At 32.6% G+C, this 10511-nt stretch overlaps 1 pseudogene; it reads left to right on the forward strand.

Annotated features, from left to right (window-relative positions):
* Window positions 1–7326: 7326 nt before the first annotated feature.
* Window positions 7327–10511, forward strand: part of LOC137619852 (uncharacterized) — a 15081-nt pseudogene continuing 11896 nt past the window's right edge.

A 10511-nucleotide genomic window follows, 5' to 3' on the forward strand; every position in this document is an offset into this window, starting at 1 on the left:
ATCAGTTGTGACAACCTCAACAAGGGCAGATCCAAATGGAATATATAACTCAGGTAATGTTGTTATGCCAACTCAGTTTTGCAAGTTCTGTTTAATATTGAAGAACTGCAGCCTTTGCTTAACTCTCATCAACCACTGTCTGACTGCTTAAAAAAACTGAAAATGCAATTAAAAAGTGCAGCACATCCTTTGCATCCCAACATTCTCTATGAAATATCTCACATGCAACAATGGCATGTTGGTATTCAACATGATGCTCATGAATTCTTGGGACACATTCTACAATGCCTAAATGAAGAAGAACGTTTAGTAAATGAAAATGAAACTACAGCTGTTGTGAACACTGTGTATGGGGAAAAGTCATACACGTACACATGTTCTACTTGTGCACATTCCTTCACACACAATGACTTATTTAATTTTGTAACCATGCCATTTGAAACACAAGGGGTCATATCAACATTGAACCGTCAGGACAACTATCATCAGTACAATGTGAAAAATGCCAAGCACCTTCTACAGTTTGCACTACTGAAATAACCCAGTTTTGTTTGTTGTGTTACTGTGATTTGACAGCAATTGCTGAAAAATTCATGGCAGAGTATCCCTGACAGAACAGTTATCATTAAAAGACAACACAACATACAGGCTAGCAGCAGTTGTGGAACATAATGGACACAGATCAGATTCTGGTCACTATACGGCCCTCGTGAAAAGTCAAACACACAACACATGGTATAGATGTAACGATCAATAGAGCAGTCTGACCTAGCTAATGGAACAAAAACCAAACAAATTGAATCAGTAGGCAGTCCTATGAGAAAATCAATCACTTAATTGAACAAGGCAGCAAAGCTGCCAAATATACAGACCAATATCAGTAAACCGAAGGATATATTCAAGAAAGCAAATGATGCCCTATATATTCATCTAAGGTTAGTCGAACTTTGGTAGCGACTGCTTAATTACTTTTTTTAATGAAGATTTTTAACTATTTATGACATTGCATATATTGCCACTTTGGCAATTTCTCCATGAAATACTGGTTTTTGGTCAAAGCATGCTATAGTAAACAAAACCAAACATATACCCAATACTGCCAAATCAAATTTGACATTGACCCTCATTTTCAAGGTCATGTGGCTATTTCATGGAAAAAATTTGACGTGGGCTAAAAGTTATGTTTTGTTGTCACCCCCCATCCCCATTCGCACATGCTCTTTCAGAATATGGGGTCATATCTAACCTGTGGCCTTCACATGACCTTGTAAGTGCCCATTGTCTTCAAGATCAAAGGTCAATTTCTCTACATTTGTCATTTTGGCCTATGTTTTACCTCCATATACCTGCTATTATACAGATAAATTGCTTTAGAATAGTTTGTTAACATAACTCAAAATTTAGTCATGGGGTCATTAGGCCAATAAACCATTACACTATCTTTTACTGATTGACGAAAGCATTTCCACACCTATTTAGTGGGGGGATCCTCCACCACTGGCTTTAGCCAGTTGCAGTCTAGTTTAAATTGTCTTCTGGTTGATCAGAAACAGCAACAGACAAAACATCATATTTACTTGATGTCATAACTCTAATATTTCTTATGGAAGGGGGTGAGAGAGATGGAGTTCTCTCTCTTTTCCAATTAATAGGTTATGAGCTACCAGCTTTCTGTAACTTCACCACTACAGGTGCACCTGATAACTTGGTTTCAATTGGAATCTCCATAAGATCAGGCAAGGACATTTCCTGGGAGACTCCTTTATAATGGGGGATAAAGGTTGGATAGTGGTGGGCATTATCTTTTTGTGTATAGACTATGGTAAATCTTTAGGAGAAGATATTCTTGTCTTTTTATGCAGCACTTTATCAGTAGATGGTGAATTTCTTTTAGGAAAACTACCAACAGTAGTAGGTGGGTTAGATGATTCCCAAGGAACTTTTTCTCCTGTTTTTAATGTCTTTGCGTAGGTAGTAGATTTATTCAATAATCTCTTGGCATGCCCTACACTTACATGTTCAATAATTGATTTATTGAGGGCAGCTTCTTCTGACTTATGAAACTGGCAGCTCCTATCATTAGATTTATGATTAGAGTTGCAGTTCAAGCACCTTTTCTCAAGTGTACATTTTCCATGGTAAAAATTGGAGCAAGTATTACAAATTTTATTAGTCTTGCACAAACTTTGGAAAGATGCCCAAATTTAAAGAAATTAAAATATTACAGTGGGTTCTGCTTAAAAGGTCGAACTCTAATCCTTTCATTTTCTATGTCTATGTGGAAAGATACCTAATCATTGATATTCCAGGCACTTTATGTACTTACCACACTGATAGTGGACACATAGCCAATATTTCCTCTTCCGTAAATTCAAATATATCCCTATTGAAACCCACTCCCTTTCCATGGTTAAAGTTTAGATGGGGTTTGATGTTCAATTTATCAAGTAACTTTTCTTACCAAATCAAGATATATCAGCATGTGCGATCGTTCTTACCTTCCTCTGAAGAAATCTGCAGATCTTAAAATAATTTTCTGTACCTGCTGTAGATTGAGCAACAAGCCACATAGGTGATTTTGGTTTTCTTTGGAATGGCAAAATGATTTCTATGTCTTTGTGAATCCAGTCTTCTGGTCTGTAGACATCCAGATCTTTAGGTACCCCATCACACAGAACACCCTTAATACTACTATTAGCTAGTTTAATATTCATAATCTTACGGCGTGCATTGAAATCTTCCTCATGACAATTAAATGATAACCAAGAATCACATTTATCATCTTGAAGCTTCATTCTAATTTCTTTTATTAATCCGTAGCAATCAAATATCATTTGCAGCACATCATAATTAGCTTCTGATGGGATTTGGGTAACATGCAGGATTTTCAATTTTCCTGTGTTGCCCAAATTACCCTTTTTTCGAATGTTCAAAAGAAGAGTCGTTTATAGTTCCTAAGTCGTTAACAGAATTTTCTTTAAAAGAATTGCCAGAGGTCGTTAACACTGCCGGGGGTAAGTCAGCATAACCAGGGGAGAGGGGTCGTTCTCAGCAGAATCTATAAGAAAAAATAAATTGGTAATTTGAGATTCAAAATTGTTTGATTCACCTGCTCGAGAACATTAAGGTATTACATGTTGGATAGGAAATTTGCACTCTCCACTATTGGCACAATGAGCGTATACTTCCTAGATGGTCCACTCCATACCCTACCCAAAGGATAGCATAAAAACAGATATAAAAGCACAGGTGTAAGCTGAACCCATCTGTTAGGACCGAGAACAAGAAACTGTGGAATCATCCTCCTCATATCTGCAATGATGGGCTTCCAGACAGAAGCCGAGAGTCCCCCTGGACTCCTTAGACCCAACACTTGAGAATAGTTCTCCCAAAAAGGTCCAAACCATCTTCGGGATGGCTGAGATCATCCAATACTCCCACATATAGCTTTGAGTGCAAATACCTCCCAACCGTGGTACCACCTCCCATTCATCGGAGCAGGCAGCAATAACGGATGTGGAAACATCCACGCCATTAAAAAGAAAAAGATACATATATATGTACATTATGGGAAATTTTACTCATGGGAAATTTTACTCAGAGTTAGGACAGCAACACAAAAAGTTTATAAAATTAGAAGGTCAAACAAATATTAAGAGGAAGAAAAAGATGAGAGAGAGAGAAATTTAGATTCGAACTGGGGGAGATCTTTCCCCAAGTTCGAAAGCCCTCTTGCCCCTCACAAGCATCAGCAAGGGAATGGTATGCCGTGCTGTCAATGATTTTATCAAGGCCTTGTCTTATTAAGAGGGCATATTTCTGGACGAATATTTTTGGAATTAACGAAAACGAGTAAATTCAACCAAATTCATCTATGGCACCCTATCTAGCATTAAAACTCCCCTTTTTTTCCATGCAAATGATTATAATTTTCTAATTTTGAATCATATTTCAAAGATAAATATACCTTTTAAAAGAAGAAGGAAACTGGTATTCTTTGTTGAGAATAGATTTTTTATAAATGAAAAAAATGGTAGTTCAGTTTATACTTTTTTTTTACCAAAAATAAAAAAATATTCTTATAAATATTTTGTTCCTATTGTCGAAAAAATGGTTCAAAAAGATTCTTCTTTCTCAGGCAGTAAGTTTTACCGCAATAGCTCTAGAGGTAAATAATTTATTCATTATCTTCCAGTTAAATTAAAACTATTCAATCACTTTCAAATTTCATCAGAACGATTTATAAATGTATATTTATAACATGTACAAATGTTATTAAATTCTGATTGGAAATTCGTATATGGTGGTTGCACCCTTTAGAGAATATATCTATAAATACACTTAATTGCCTGTCGACTATAATCTATGATGCCAATTAATATTGCATTATATCAAGTTAGCTTCATGATTATCCTTAAATGAATGGAAAAATCTGGAAATTTCACTTATTTGGGAAATAATTAAGCAAGTGAATTCCGATTCCTAAATCTTTTCACAATGGGAGACAAAAACAAATTCATTTACAGGTAATTACTCGCACACATTTCTGTATAATAAAAACAGTTTATCATTATATGAATCCTTTTCTCCCCGGTGTATAACTTGTATTCAAATAATTAACTCATTATATTTTTTATTTTCAGACTCTATACAAGTTCCCTTACACCATTTCAGAAACATACCACCTTTGTTGCTGGAATAAAAAAGGCTACGATGATTCAAGCTATCAACGGCATGACCCTTTAAAACGTCCTTAACCAACAATTCTCTAAGATCAAATCAGGTTTTCAACTCAATCGAAGTACCACATGAGCGAGTACGGGTCATCAAAAATGACTTTTAGTATAATAGCATTGAACTAAAAGTTGTAAATCGAAGCAAGAAAATTTTTATTGCAAGGATATTTATCACTTAAACACATTATTCTTGTTATCTTTATCATGATTTCTTGTACATATACACATAGAATATATTTACAAAGAATAGTGGCTAACTGCAAATATGACTTACATCAAAATGAGAGAAAATCATTTCCTCAGAGATTACTAATTTTTGGGTGATATTATTTGAAATATCAAGAAGTTTTATCTTCAGTCAGTTTCAGGGAGAAATACTAAGGGGCAAGCACCATACATTAATCATAATTCTTAAAATGTGAGAGCTCTTGTTCAATTGCTGAAATACTTACTAAACAGAAAGAATGGGAACATGAAAAAATTATCTTTATTTCGGGTGAATGACTGGGTAATGGATACCATAGTGCCCTCTCAGTATGTTCATGTTTGTATTAGTAACAGGAAATTAGAATGACAAAAAATAAATACACTAAACTAAACCATTTGTTGACAAAAATAAAATAAAAGCCAAGGCATAGAATTGGGACATTTATCATAGAAGATGTAAAAGCAATTCATACAAAATCAAAATACGATACGGAAAACTATGACGTTTTCTAAATGTATTGTAAAGAGAATCTGGGATGATATAAAAATCATGAATGATAATAAATCACAATAGAAAAGTGTGCTAAAACAAAATATTTAAGAAATGAATAACTAGAAAACTTAAGAGTATTTAATGTAGAAAAGAGTGTAAATGGCAATTTAATATAAATCTTGATTATCAGTTATATCGAATCATAATATTTAAAATAATCAGCATCACCCAGAATTGAAGGGTTTTCCAATATATGAATTACAGCATTTTGACCAACCAAATACACAGATTACTGAAATGAACAAGGATGCTTCACTGGAATGCTATTTCTGTCAGATATTTTTAGATATAATTCTTTCAGTCAAAAACCATATGATACCTAAAAAATAAAATCCTCTTGAATTAAAACAATTCAATCAATCAATTACCAAAGCGAACTTCTTAATTGTATCTCATCACTACTAATTGTGATGTGATTATATTTAATATCACCAAAAGCTTTGATTGATGAGGTCAATTATAAAATGGATTCTACCGTATGAAGACTTTTTCATTGAAAATTTAAGTAAATATATGATAAAATTTTCACTACTGTTACTAATTATAATAGTAATAGGCTAAAATTCAGATATATTTGTAAAGTATTATCAAAGTCCTATTCAACATATACACAACTTTTTGTCTTCTCTCTTGATAAAAATAAAATACATTGCCGACTTTTTTGGAATATGTGAAACAACTTACCTTTTTTTCCAAGTAACAGCTATAATGATGTGATTTACAGATAACACAGAAACCACCGTTTACTTTAGCATCTAAATTCAATTGTTAATTCAGTAACGGTATACAAGCAATGATTCCCAAAAAAGAATAACACCACAATCCATATTATGTCGTATCTATCGTTTTAGCTTATTTTATGTTGATTGACAATTGCTTTGATTTACGGGTTACGAATGATGGGGGTCAATCATAAATAACCTCTTTAAAGTCAAAAGGATTCTCTCAAAGTAAAAATCAGAGAAATGTTTTTTTAGTGAGAGAGAGAGAGAGAGAGAGAGAGAGAGAGAGAGAGAGAGAGAGAGAGAGAGAGAGAGAGAGAGAGAGAGAGAGAGAGAGGGGGGGGGTATCAATACTCTAAAACCAAATCATATTGAAAGAACAGAAGGGACATTAAATGTCGTTTCATCTTCCCTGACTAAATTGACCTAAATTAAATTTTCATGTAATAATATTAGATACAAGTGGGAATGTATTTATAATGATTCTTGGTACGAAGTATATATGGTTATCATTGTCTTCACCTTCTCGCTCCTATGTGTAGAAATGTATTCCCGTTTACCCAATTGAAGGGCTTACAAATCTATTTGCTTCTCAAACAAATATGTACTTTGAATGTTATCAGCTCATCGAAGCCTAACAGGAATCAGGTAAGCCAGGAGATTCATTTTTGACTAGGTTAAAGAAATTAGCTTCAACTTGTGAATTTCGAAATCTAGACCAGAGGTTGATAGAACAAATTATAGTAAAGACACTGCTACAGGAAAAGAAGCTAACCTGGCAAAAAGTTCTATAAATAGCAAGACCACATATTTCCCATGTTTAAACGAGTAGCCGAGTCACAGCCAAGGATATAAGTTTGGCTGTAGCTCCTAAAATAACCATAGGATTTTTTCAAAAATAATATCAATGTGATTCCCACAAAACGTTACCAGGTAGTCCTAACCCTAACCTGACCCAACCTAACCTAACCTAACTTTTCAGAGTAATGCGTTTAGGAGTGATTGGATTTTCTCTGCAACTATAAGTCAAAACTATAGAATAGTCGAATGTTTTTTTTTTTTTTTTGTGGTGAAATAAGATGGCATACCATATTATATGTTCACCTAGATGCTTGATATAGACGAACCTCATCCAAATTCAGGACTCGGGGCAAAAAAAAAAAAAAAAAACCTATCTTGTTTGCAACAGGCATATACCAAAAATTACCTACATCCAGCTTCTGACAAACATTGCCACAATGCCTGCCCAGATCAACATGTAGAAGGTATGTGTTATCTATTTTATTTGTGTTTAGTTATTATAATATTATCAACTGATTTTTTTTACCGGAGACACATTTTTATACATAAAAAGCTTTCATCTATTGCCAATTACAGGTTCTAACAGCTGCACCAGATCAGATGTCAACCCTATAAAGACAAGTGAGTTATTGAAAATTTTTGATTTAATTGTAGCCATATAAAGCTTAAGATGCCTTTTTTTACATGTGGGTATGCTACAAAGGAAAATGAAAGGAGAATATACTCGCAAGCACCTTTGCCGTACTTTATTCTGATAGCAGAATAAAGTACACAGTAGGCACTTGCCAGTATTCTCACCTTTCACTTTCATTCATGGTATTCTTTGTTTCATCCTATTAATATTTATATATTTTTTTCCATGTGCATGTATGTCTTTGATAATTCATATAACTGCAGTACATAATTTAGTAAAATGATTTTTGTCTGGATATACTTATATACATATATTTTGTATCATGCACTTATTGTTGAAATACACATTTCCAGATACATCAATAGATTTACACCACAAATCAAATTATAAATCAAACAGATTGCTGGCTTATCTACAAAAGAATTTGCACAGCCTTGAATATGGTGTGTATTTGATGTGCAGTTTGTAAATGTTTGGATTTTCTGAAATGGTAATTGCATCACAATTATTCTAAATATAGTTAATCTTGTAGGTACCATTCCTGCTCTGGAGAATAGATCATCTGAGATAAGAACTTCATCCTTGAAACATGGTACAGGGTCAATGCTTTTAGTAGATATTACAGTTTTGCTTTTACTAACTAGAATTCATATAGTAGGTACAGATTGACCTTTAAGATTTTGCTATATTATACTACATTTATATTCACTTAGTCTTCAGTGAAAAGGTATTAGACGATTTGTTGTATTATGGCTATACGGTTCATCTATCAACTGAGTAGGGAAAACGTTTAAAGAAGATTGTGAAAATATTGAATTAAGTGAAAATGTTCGATCAGCTATTGGTAAGAAATTTTTTTAGTAGTGCTTTTGTATATATTTATGCATAAAATACTTATGATTTTGGCAGGAAAAGGAAAAAAGTATATGGCATATGTTTCATAACTTACTGATGGTTATCCAAAAGATACTAGAAGTGAAGTGTACAGTAATGCCACAGTAACAAGCATCATGGATAATATTAGTTGTATTGCTACAAGTGTTAGTCCTGCTACAACTATTATGACTGCTAGACCTAAATTTGCTATTACTACTAATACCACTCCTCCTACTGCTGCTACTACTACAACTACTACTAATGATGATGCTGATTGTAGCTTTCTCAATGGAAATGATAATTTAAAAAACCCTGAAATACAGTATGAGACCATACAATTAGGGTTGCATGAAAAAGGAGAGGCAACATTCAAAACCATAAAATCAAATGTTAAGATGTTACCGTGAATCAATCTTTTTTTATCAAAACAAAATATTTTTCTCCAATAAATGGTCAGTTTGAAATACAATTAAATAAATAAATATTTTTTAAAAATTATATATATGAATAAATAATCTTTAAAAACGATATATATACATACATATCTATATATATCTATATATATATATATATATATATATATATATATATATATATATATATATATATCTATATATATCTATAATTATATATATATATATATATATATATATATATATATATATATATGAGATGTTCCATAATTTTGATCATCCCTTACATTCAGACCTCCATGGACAATTCCATCCTGTTCGTAATACTAGGCAGGCAGTTAATTCTAATAGTCAGGCCTCCATCATGAGGCTCAATACTACACAGTATTCTGGAAGTTTTACTCCAGCTGTGACCAAGTTGTGGAATGATCTTCCTAATCGGGTAGTTGAATCAGTAGAACTTTAAAAGTTCAAAGTTGCAGCAAATGTTTTTATGTTGAACAGGCTAACAAAAGTCTTTTTATAGTTTATATATGACATATCATTTTTCGACGTTGTTACTGCTTATAGAATGATTTATTGTTAATTTGTTCTCACCATTTCTTTATTTCCTTTCCTCACTGGACTATTTTCCCTGTTGGAGCTCTTGGGCTTCTAGCATCTTGCTTTTAAACTAGGATTGTAGCTTGGCTAGTAATAATAATAATAATAATAATAATAATAATAATATTAATAACATATATGATATATATATATACATACATACATACATACATGCACACATATATATAGTATATATATATATATATATATATATATATATATATATATATATATATATATATAAAATGCAAGTTATGTTTACACCAATTGTTTTTGCACTTGATTATTAACTTTTAATATTTCTTTCAGTCTACCAGCAGCTTGCAAAGGAAAAAGAAAAACCAGTGAGCACTAATAAAAAAGCAACGGATGCATATTTGTAGACTTATAAAAAATCTTTAACAAATGAAGGTAAGCCAAGAAAAATTGATACATGTACCCTACCATCTACAATTATAAAAAGAAAATGCAAGCAAATATTGAAATGGCACAGCTCTAGAATTTTTTAACACAAATGAAATTAGCAGGTGTCCCCAAATATGATTGGAGATATTCACTTTCTGAAAAATGTTTTTCTCCTGGACTGTATTTCGAAAGTCCCAGTTCATATAACTTTATCAGCAAGATATTTTTTTTTTTTTTTGTTATTAACGAGAATGCTGAGGTACTGGGTATGCAACATTGATTTTAATGTTGGCTGGAATGAGTCTGTTTTTAAAGTGTTAAAACCGAAAGCTTTATCAATGAATGAAAATGAAAAATACTATGGCATTATATTTGATGCTATTTCCCTTAAATCTGTTCAACATAAGGAAAGATGTGGTGGAGGGATTTGAAGATCTTGGCCAGTATGGCAAAAGACAAGACCAAGCTCAGTATACCAAGGTCTTCATGGCAAAAGGCTTGGCTTCCAAATGGAATCAAGTACTGGGATATTTTTTTATTTACAGAATCTATTAAAGGTGA

Source organism: Palaemon carinicauda, chromosome 26, assembly GCF_036898095.1.
Source record: "Palaemon carinicauda isolate YSFRI2023 chromosome 26, ASM3689809v2, whole genome shotgun sequence".
NCBI lineage: Eukaryota > Metazoa > Arthropoda > Malacostraca > Decapoda > Palaemonidae > Palaemon > Palaemon carinicauda.